The 8,435-nt window shown below is 38.7% G+C and overlaps 1 pseudogene; it reads left to right on the forward strand.

Annotated features, from left to right (window-relative positions):
* Positions 1-5,952: 5,952 nt before the first annotated feature.
* LOC149830287 (putative monogalactosyldiacylglycerol synthase 1, chloroplastic) lies at positions 5,953-7,844 on the forward strand (annotated as a pseudogene).
* The last annotated feature ends 591 nt before the right edge of the window (positions 7,845-8,435 follow it).

An 8,435-nucleotide genomic window follows, 5' to 3' on the forward strand; every position in this document is an offset into this window, starting at 1 on the left:
AACATTTTTATGTCATGAATATCTAAAATAATTGAATAAATTTGGAATTTTTGAGAATGGGCAAATATAATATTTTCTACATTTCGGAGTTTTATTTCGAAGGCTATCTGTAGAAAGACCCATGATGTCCAAATAGTTAGTTCCATGTTGGAAGGTAATTCACCATCTACTAGAAAATATGAAGGATAAAGTGGTGGTATAGACTTCTGGCAATTCTTTGGCTACTCCACACTAAAAAACAAGAGAAGAAATAATTTCCTCTTATTATTCACCAACGCCCTAGTTCCATACACCAGCAAAATTAAATTCTAACTATGCTTTTCTCTAAGTTTTTCTTTTTGATGACAAAGAAAAACCCTCACCTAGATGAGCCCACCTTCGTATGAGGTAAAACTCCAGGTTGAGAACTCAACCATCGAGTCTTACATGCCCCAACCGATTGGACCCTCGGCCATCAGCCAGGCACAAGACCCTATTGACCACATGGGTTACTGTCGTGGTAACCAAAGTTACCGGAAGCTTCTTAGACACGTAGGATGCTCGCTTCCCGAAAACTCTTCCTGAAAACTCGCTTCGGAAGCACAATACTCCTCGCTTTCGAAACCTGATGAGAACCTTGATTCTCCCACGCTTTTCCTATGCTTTCCACACGCTTCATCTATTCTTCCTATATGTTTTCTTAGCTTTTTATATTTTTTATGTGTTTTCTCACTTTTTCCACTCACTTCCATGTACGTTCTCTAAATTGGTAGTCATCATTTTTAGATTTTGTTAAAAATTTAATTTTTACACTAAAAAATCATTGAAGTTTAATATTAGTCACTTTTATTTAAGTTTTTATTTGTGTGTCATTTTGATTCCCATTCAATTCTTATATATATATATATATATATATATATATATATATATATATATATTATTCCTCACTTCCCGCTTCCTATACATTTTAAATTGCATCGCTTCTTGCTTTCCCGTATCATTTCCCACTTCCACTTCCTAATATGGCAACCTTGGTATAAACTAAATGTCCATTAAGCAATGTAAACATTAATATATTTTAAGTTTTAGCTTTTTGTTAGCCCCAAAGGGTTTGGCGAGTGGAAGGGGGGCTTGCCATTTGGTGGGTGGTCAGGGTTCCATTCCCATGAGCATCAGCCCCTGACATTATTCAAGGCAAGGGATAAGCCCTTGCTCAGTCACAGCTTGCCGCCCCCCAAGCACATGGGGGTGTACCACGGGTTTACACCGTCCAGACAATGACTGTAAGTACCACAGACTTAGCCATACAAGACTAGGTCCTCGATCTCGATGGTGGTTTCCACATCTTTTGTGAAAAAAAAAGTTTTTTGCTTTTTGTTGCATATATTATGGTGTGATACTGAAATTCTCTAGTCTAGTTAACTGTTAACAATATTAAATTAGATAAGGGAAAATCACCCTATATGAAATCAGAAAGGTTCCTATTAACATTTAATTACACCAATTCCCTTGGGAAAAAAGTCTAAAATCAAGTCAAATCTACAGTTTTGCTGATCCACCAAAGACAGTGTATGAAAAAGAAAATATTTAGTTCCCCATCAACTCCAGTTGCATTTTTCTTTTCCTTTTGCCTTCCATTATTTAATCGGAGGCTTGGTTGCTTGATAGAACTCGGACACAATAACATTGTGATTAAGTAGGCATTTATCCAGGCTCACAAAATTTTTCTGTAACTCAGCTCAACAAGTTTTAGTGTAGTCCAACTGGTCAAATCTTATTTCTCCATTTGACTTACAGACAATGTTTTGTGGTCCAATAAGATTTTAATGATATTACTTCAAAGTTTTAAAAAGATATTTGATTACATGCACTTGAAAATAATTCAATACTCAATGGCACATATTGTTCCTTGAAATTGCAAACTAGCTGAAGAAAGTGTATCCATTTGATTTGTAACACTGGCATTTATCCATTTGATTTGTAGCTGAAGAAGGGCAACCAGGTGCAATGCACACTTTTGGTGTGCAATGTGATTGCACGTAATACATGGGGACATGGTGTGGAAACATAAACCTACTGATTAGTTTCGCACTCCTGATGCAATGTAATGAATATCAAGTTTAGTTTGTAGCTGGATGGGGTCTGGCTGACACCACCTTCTCTCTCTTTTTTCTCCATAATCAGAGACGTAAATCACACTAGTTCTATCTGCCAGCTTTTCTGGTAGCGTAAAACTCATGGAGCTTACCTCTTGCCCCCATGGAGTCGCCAAGCTTTGGCTTGTGCAGAAGAGGGTGATGCCCATAGGATTTGAAACCCCGTCTTGCAGCTTAGGGGGCCACATCCCACTACGCCAAACCCCTTAGTTCTCTGCCCAACCCCTTCTAGCCAATACAAAAAATGAAAGTCCAAGGGTGTCAATGGGTTGGGTTTACCGGGCCTCGACCAGACCAAACCCTATAGGATCAGGGTATGCTTACAAATAAGAAGACCCGATTAAGACTTGGGTCCGGACCTGAAGGTCCAATTATATAATACATGGACCCAGCATAGTTTGTGAAATTTTATACAAGACCCAGGCCCGACCCGAGTTCCGATTAAGGCCCACAACTTTTCAATATAATAAAAAATATTATTTTACCGGTTATGGTCTTGTTCATGTAGTTCTTCCGGGTATGATTTCTCTTATAGTAAACCCGATTAGACCTGCATCCAGACCTGATACCACACCCGAAAACCTGGTCTAAGTTTCGTTCCATCTGGGTCCGAGTCCAAACCCAGATCTGTTTTAAGGTGCCGCTACAGGTCTGGATTAGGTTCGTATAATCAGGTTAGCTATAAAAAATACCATACTCGGATTCTATAAGGATTGCATGAATGAGATCCAATACATACCTGTTAAAATAATATTTTTTTTATCTTTTTTATATTAAAAAATCACTAGTCTTAATCAAAACTCGAGTTCAGACCTAGGTCTAGGGATGGCAGTGGACAGGGGGAAAGCGGGGCCCCGCCCCGCCTCACCCCGTTTGGACCGGGGATGAAGGGTATGAAACGGGGATGGAGGCAGGGACGAAGGTTAAAATCCATCCCTGTCTGAGGGTGGAGGCGGGGATGGACGTGCACTTTTCCCCGCCCCGCACCGCCTCATCCCCGTTTGAACCGGGGATGGAGGACATGGAACGGGGATGAAGGCGGGGGTGGAGGATAAAATCCATCCCCGCCAGGGATGGAGGCGGGGTGGAGGATAAAATCTTGAGGCGGGGCGGGGGTGGAGACCTTGTCCCCTGCCCCGCCCCGCCCCACTGCCATCCCTACTTAGGTCTAGTATGAAATTTCACAAACCATACCCATCTCCATATGTTAATCAGACCCTTTGGGTCCAACCTGTTTCTAATCGAACCTTCTTTTTGATCGCCAAACCTGGAGTCTATGGGTTTTGGTCAGGGCCGGCTCTAGGTCAAACCTGACCTATTGACACCCATATAGAGGTGAAACAACGGACAAACCTGTGTAGAACATTCATGTCTGAACACTGTTATTCCGGACAAACCGACTTAATTAAGTACACCTCTATTTTTCTTATTTTATATACTTATTCAGTTTTTGTCCAGAGTTATTATGGACAAACCATCAACCCTTTCAATTTCTAATTAAAACCACCTTTTTCCCAAAAATAAATAAATAAAACCATTAATAGCCTTGGAACCAACCTCTTACCAATTGCATCAATACTGCATTTATCTTGGGTTGCAACTATAGCCATAAATCTTAACTGTATCAATCCAGCAATTATCTTGGGTTGCAATCATAGACATAAATCTTCTCACCCACACACAGCTGTCAACGGGTTGGGTTGGGTTGGGTCAGGGTTAACCCGTACACCGTCCATATAACTAATAACCCGGTTCGACTTTTGTCGGGTCATGAAAATAGAATCCAAATGAGAACGCACATAATTTTAGAAATTTATTTTTATTAAAAATATATATAAAATACTCGAGTTGGGTTAGGCACCCAATAAAAATCATGACCCAAAACGGGCTCACATATTGCTTGGGTTGGGTTCAAGTCAACCCAGATATTATTTGGGTTGGTACTTTTCATGCCCATACCCAAAAATTTAGATTGGACATCCGATACAAACCGCACCTGTTGATATATATATATATATATATATATATATATATATATATATATATATATATATATATATATATATATATATATATATATATATAAAAAGAGAGAGCTGAACATATTAGACCCCATTTCTCCATCTATTCCATTCTGCCCCATAAGTTTTAGGTGTTTTATGATAGATCTGAACTGTTAGATGTGTTTAGGATGCTCGATTTAGTGTGAATCAACTCTTGAATTATGTTTTTTTTTTTATGAAAAAACACATTTTTTTGAGCCGGAAAAAACGGGTGCCTTCGTAGCCATTGATTTTGGATAACCAAAAGTCAGATTCCTGAGATCCAAAGTCAGTTCCCACTAAACAAAACCTATAGATCGGATCTATGGTGTTAGACGTGAGGTAAAACAAACTTAAAACTATGACTTTTAAAAGGGGCTAAGAGACCTAACGAAAAAGGGGGCTTAAGAAACACATTACTCATAAACCGATGAAACCAACCAATCAATCACCAAACGATTTTTCGACTGAAAAACAAAAGAAAAGCAAACACTAATTAATCATCAACGATTACAATACAAAACCCTTAAAAAAATCATGAGTGTACTAACCCTGACCTTGAACAAACCCTAACAAGCATTCACTCAATAGACTGAAAAATTGGAGTTTAAAATGCAAAATCAAGACCTGAGAAAAGATTGCCAGAGAGAAAGGACCATTGAAGAGAGGTTAAATAAAAGGTGAGAGAGGCGAGATGAGAGAATGGGGGTTCAGGGTCGGGGTGAGAGAGCAAGAGAAATGGAGTTCGGGGTCATGTGGATGCGGTGAACGACCTTTCACATGTCCGTCGTGTTTCACATTTGTTAGAAGACTTGTGATGAATAACCATTTAATGGACAACTTTGACTCGTGAGAGCAAGCGACCCCTACGCTTCTACCGATTCTCTCGCAACCCACATGTCAAGCCACTCACAATAATTGCTTTCCCACTCATAATATTTGCTTTCACATCTTACTTGCAATTCGGATCAATCCATTCTTTAAGACCAAAACCAAAGTTTGGTATTACCTAGAGTGAGTAGGGTAGAAAATGAATCCGGTATGGTCAAATATCAGATCTGAGTTTGACATGGTATTTGCATATATGAATCCTTCAAGTAAAATCTGAATGTGCATTCAGACAAGAAATAAAATTATTTTCATATTGGGATCAGAATTTTAATTCGGATCTATAGTTTATTTGAATCAAACACTACAAGAAAAACGCTAATTAGTGACAAAATAATCCGTCGTCCATTTATGACAGATTACCTAGAGAAAACTAGTCGTCCGTAAAATTGAAATTAGTTACAGAATTAGCGACTAAATTTTTTTATCTCAAAATCCGTCGCTAAGTAGCGACGGATTTGCGACAAAAAAAATCCGTCTCAAAATCTGTCGCAAATTAGACGCAGATTAACAACAATTTTTTTTCCACTAATCTATCGCAAAGTAGCGACAAATTTTGCGACGAATTTTTTTTGTCATGAATCCATCACTAATTTGCGATATAAAAAGGCTCGTTTAAGACACAATCTCTCTCTTCCCTCCTCCCCCATTTAGGGTGTCAAACCCGCAACATAGGATCATCGAGCCCAGGTGATCGCTTGCATCGGCGACCGGATTGGGGTTAAGGTTTCCCTGCAAGGAGGCCAAGAACCCTCTGTGGCAGCCGAGATCGATGCCGACATCGAACGGGTTGGAGCAAACGGCGTTGAGGAGGAAAGAAAGGCAGGGTTTCTGCGGGAGGAAGGATGGGTCGAGGTTGAAGACGGAGAAAGAGAAGCAGGAGGAAGATGAGTCGACGGTGTGGCACAGGTACTATTTACAAATGTTTGGCACAAACATATGTTACAGATTTGTGGTTGGATCATACACCTTGGCCTTTTAATCAGTTGCCTAGTAGCTACAGCTTCTTGGTGAAATATGGAGCACTCTAGAGGATGACGTATTACGCATCAGCTTCGTGCTTGGCCCACCAGCCACATTTCACGGCGACTTTCGCTTTCATAGCTCAGTGAGGTTTCTTGTTTCTTGATGGATGAATGTTGAACATATTGTTTTACGCTTTCAGTTGTATTTGGTGTTGAGTGCTCGCCGACTATTAACTATCTATATATGATTGGAACATGGGTAAACTTATCTATGTCAAAGCTACTGAAGGGAGAATGTGCATTGTACAAGTGCCTTCAATTTATTCATATATTTTGTGGATTAAATTGCTTAACAAATATCATTAAAAGAGAACATAGGACATGAGGGATATCTGGGATTGATTATGGTTTCAACTGTGGACTTGTGTTTTATAGGCTATAGTTGTTTTTTTCCCCCTTTTTTTTCTGGATAGGAATCACCAAGTATTTGCAGCATGTTCCAAATTTGTCAAATATATGCCAAGAAATTTTTTTCTATATAAAGTCAAATTCTGTTGAACGTGTATGTTATTTGAATGTGAAATGACCTGAAGATATCTTAATATGTTTCGTTTATCTTGTCCATCGCATAGTAATCCATTTGAAATCTATTGTTTTTACATACTTGGGCCTTTGTAATATATTTTTTTCTCATATAGGTGCGTGTTTGTTTGAATGTTGAATATTTCCTCGAGTATTGGTATGATCCCTACATTAGAGTCTGTTATGGGACAATCACCTGCTGGAAATTTGCAGTGCTTAGTTTCTTACACTTAGAACTTTCAATTCAAGATTATTGATGAGTTTGAGGCTTTGAGCTACTGATTGGACTTGAGATATAGGAAAGAGTCTGAGAGCTTCAATTTCACACACATTATCATTTTGGAAGCTGGAGTAATTGGTAAACATTTGTATGTTTCTACATCTATTGGTGCATCAATGTGCATTTCCACTTTCCCAGAGAGGTTGCAAAAGGACTGATGAAGTACCAACCAGATATCATAATGAGTGTACATCCTTTAATGCAGCATGTGCCGCTTTGAATCTTGCAAGCAAAAGGATTTTTGAAGAGAATAGTGTTCACTAAGCACTTGCCATCCTACATGGTATAGCTCTCTTTTTGTGCACTTAGCACTTTGTCGACATCTTTCATATCATATAGTTCTTTAATCTATTTGCTGAAGAGATTTTTATGTTGGTTAAGTATAATACCTCTAATTTCACTTCTCTGGTCAGGTTTTACAAGCTTGTAACTAGATGTTATTGCCCAACTGCAGAGGTAGCAAAAAGGGCTTCAAGGGCCAGACTGCATGCTTCTCAAATTAGGGTGTACGACTTTCTTGTGCAACCTTCTTTTGTTAAGCCTATTCAGCCAAAGGTTCTTTTTAAGATTGTTCATTTGCTTGCCATTCATTTATTTTGTTCCATTTACATCTATTCTGAGATGTTTTGTCATAATTTGACTAAGGTTGTCTTCTTTGTCATAGAACTTCAATTTATGCGCTTTTACGTTTTTCCTCATCTTTTTGACACTCCCTTTTAGGATGAACTAAGAAGGGAATTGGGAATGGATGAGCAGCTACCTGTTGTTTTACTCATGGGGGGAGGTGAAGGTATGAGGCTCATTGAAGCCACTTCCCATGCTCTTGCAAATGCATTATATAATGAGTCTATTGGAGAGCCAATAGGTCAGATTATTGTTATTTGTGGAAGGAATTTAAAAACTTGTGAGTAGGTTGCAGTCGATTAAGTGGAACATACTTGTTCAGGTATAGACAACCATCCTTGCTTATATGTAATTGAAAGTTTGAAACTGCTTTCTTCATGCTAGTTTTTCCTATTCCTAATTATGCTTGGAAGTTTTGACTTCAGATCCTCTTAAGATTGTCCTATTTTTTTTACTCACATTCTTTTCCTGCTACTTATTGGGTTACATGTTAAGATTCTTGTTATTTTGATATTTCATCAAAACACATGGATCCTTGTTAAAATTGCTTTTAATATTCATTGGGTAACATAATTTGGTGCACCTTTGAGTGGAATTTGTTCATGTTCAGAGGTTTGGCATGCCTTAATGCTTGTTATCCTTTCAATCATTTAGCGAAGGAGCTTATGATTGAGTAATGCTCGATTCAAGGCATGTGCGCCTCGGCTTGAGGCGTGCCTCAAGGCGTATGAGGCGCACGCCTCAGGGCTCTTTTTTTTTTTGCGACGGATAATATCTGTTGCTAATATTTAGCGATGAATTTTCAATGTTTTGCGACGAATTGTATTCCATCGCTATTTTAGCGACAAAATATAATCCATCGCAAACCCAAATCAGTGCTTATTTAGCGACGGACTCACGACAGATCATGTTAGTCGCT

The sequence above is a fragment of the Nuphar pumila genome, chromosome 8, assembly GCF_984573655.1.
Source record: "Nuphar pumila chromosome 8, dmNupPumi1.hap1.1, whole genome shotgun sequence".
In the NCBI taxonomy this organism is placed as follows: domain Eukaryota; kingdom Viridiplantae; phylum Streptophyta; class Magnoliopsida; order Nymphaeales; family Nymphaeaceae; genus Nuphar; species Nuphar pumila.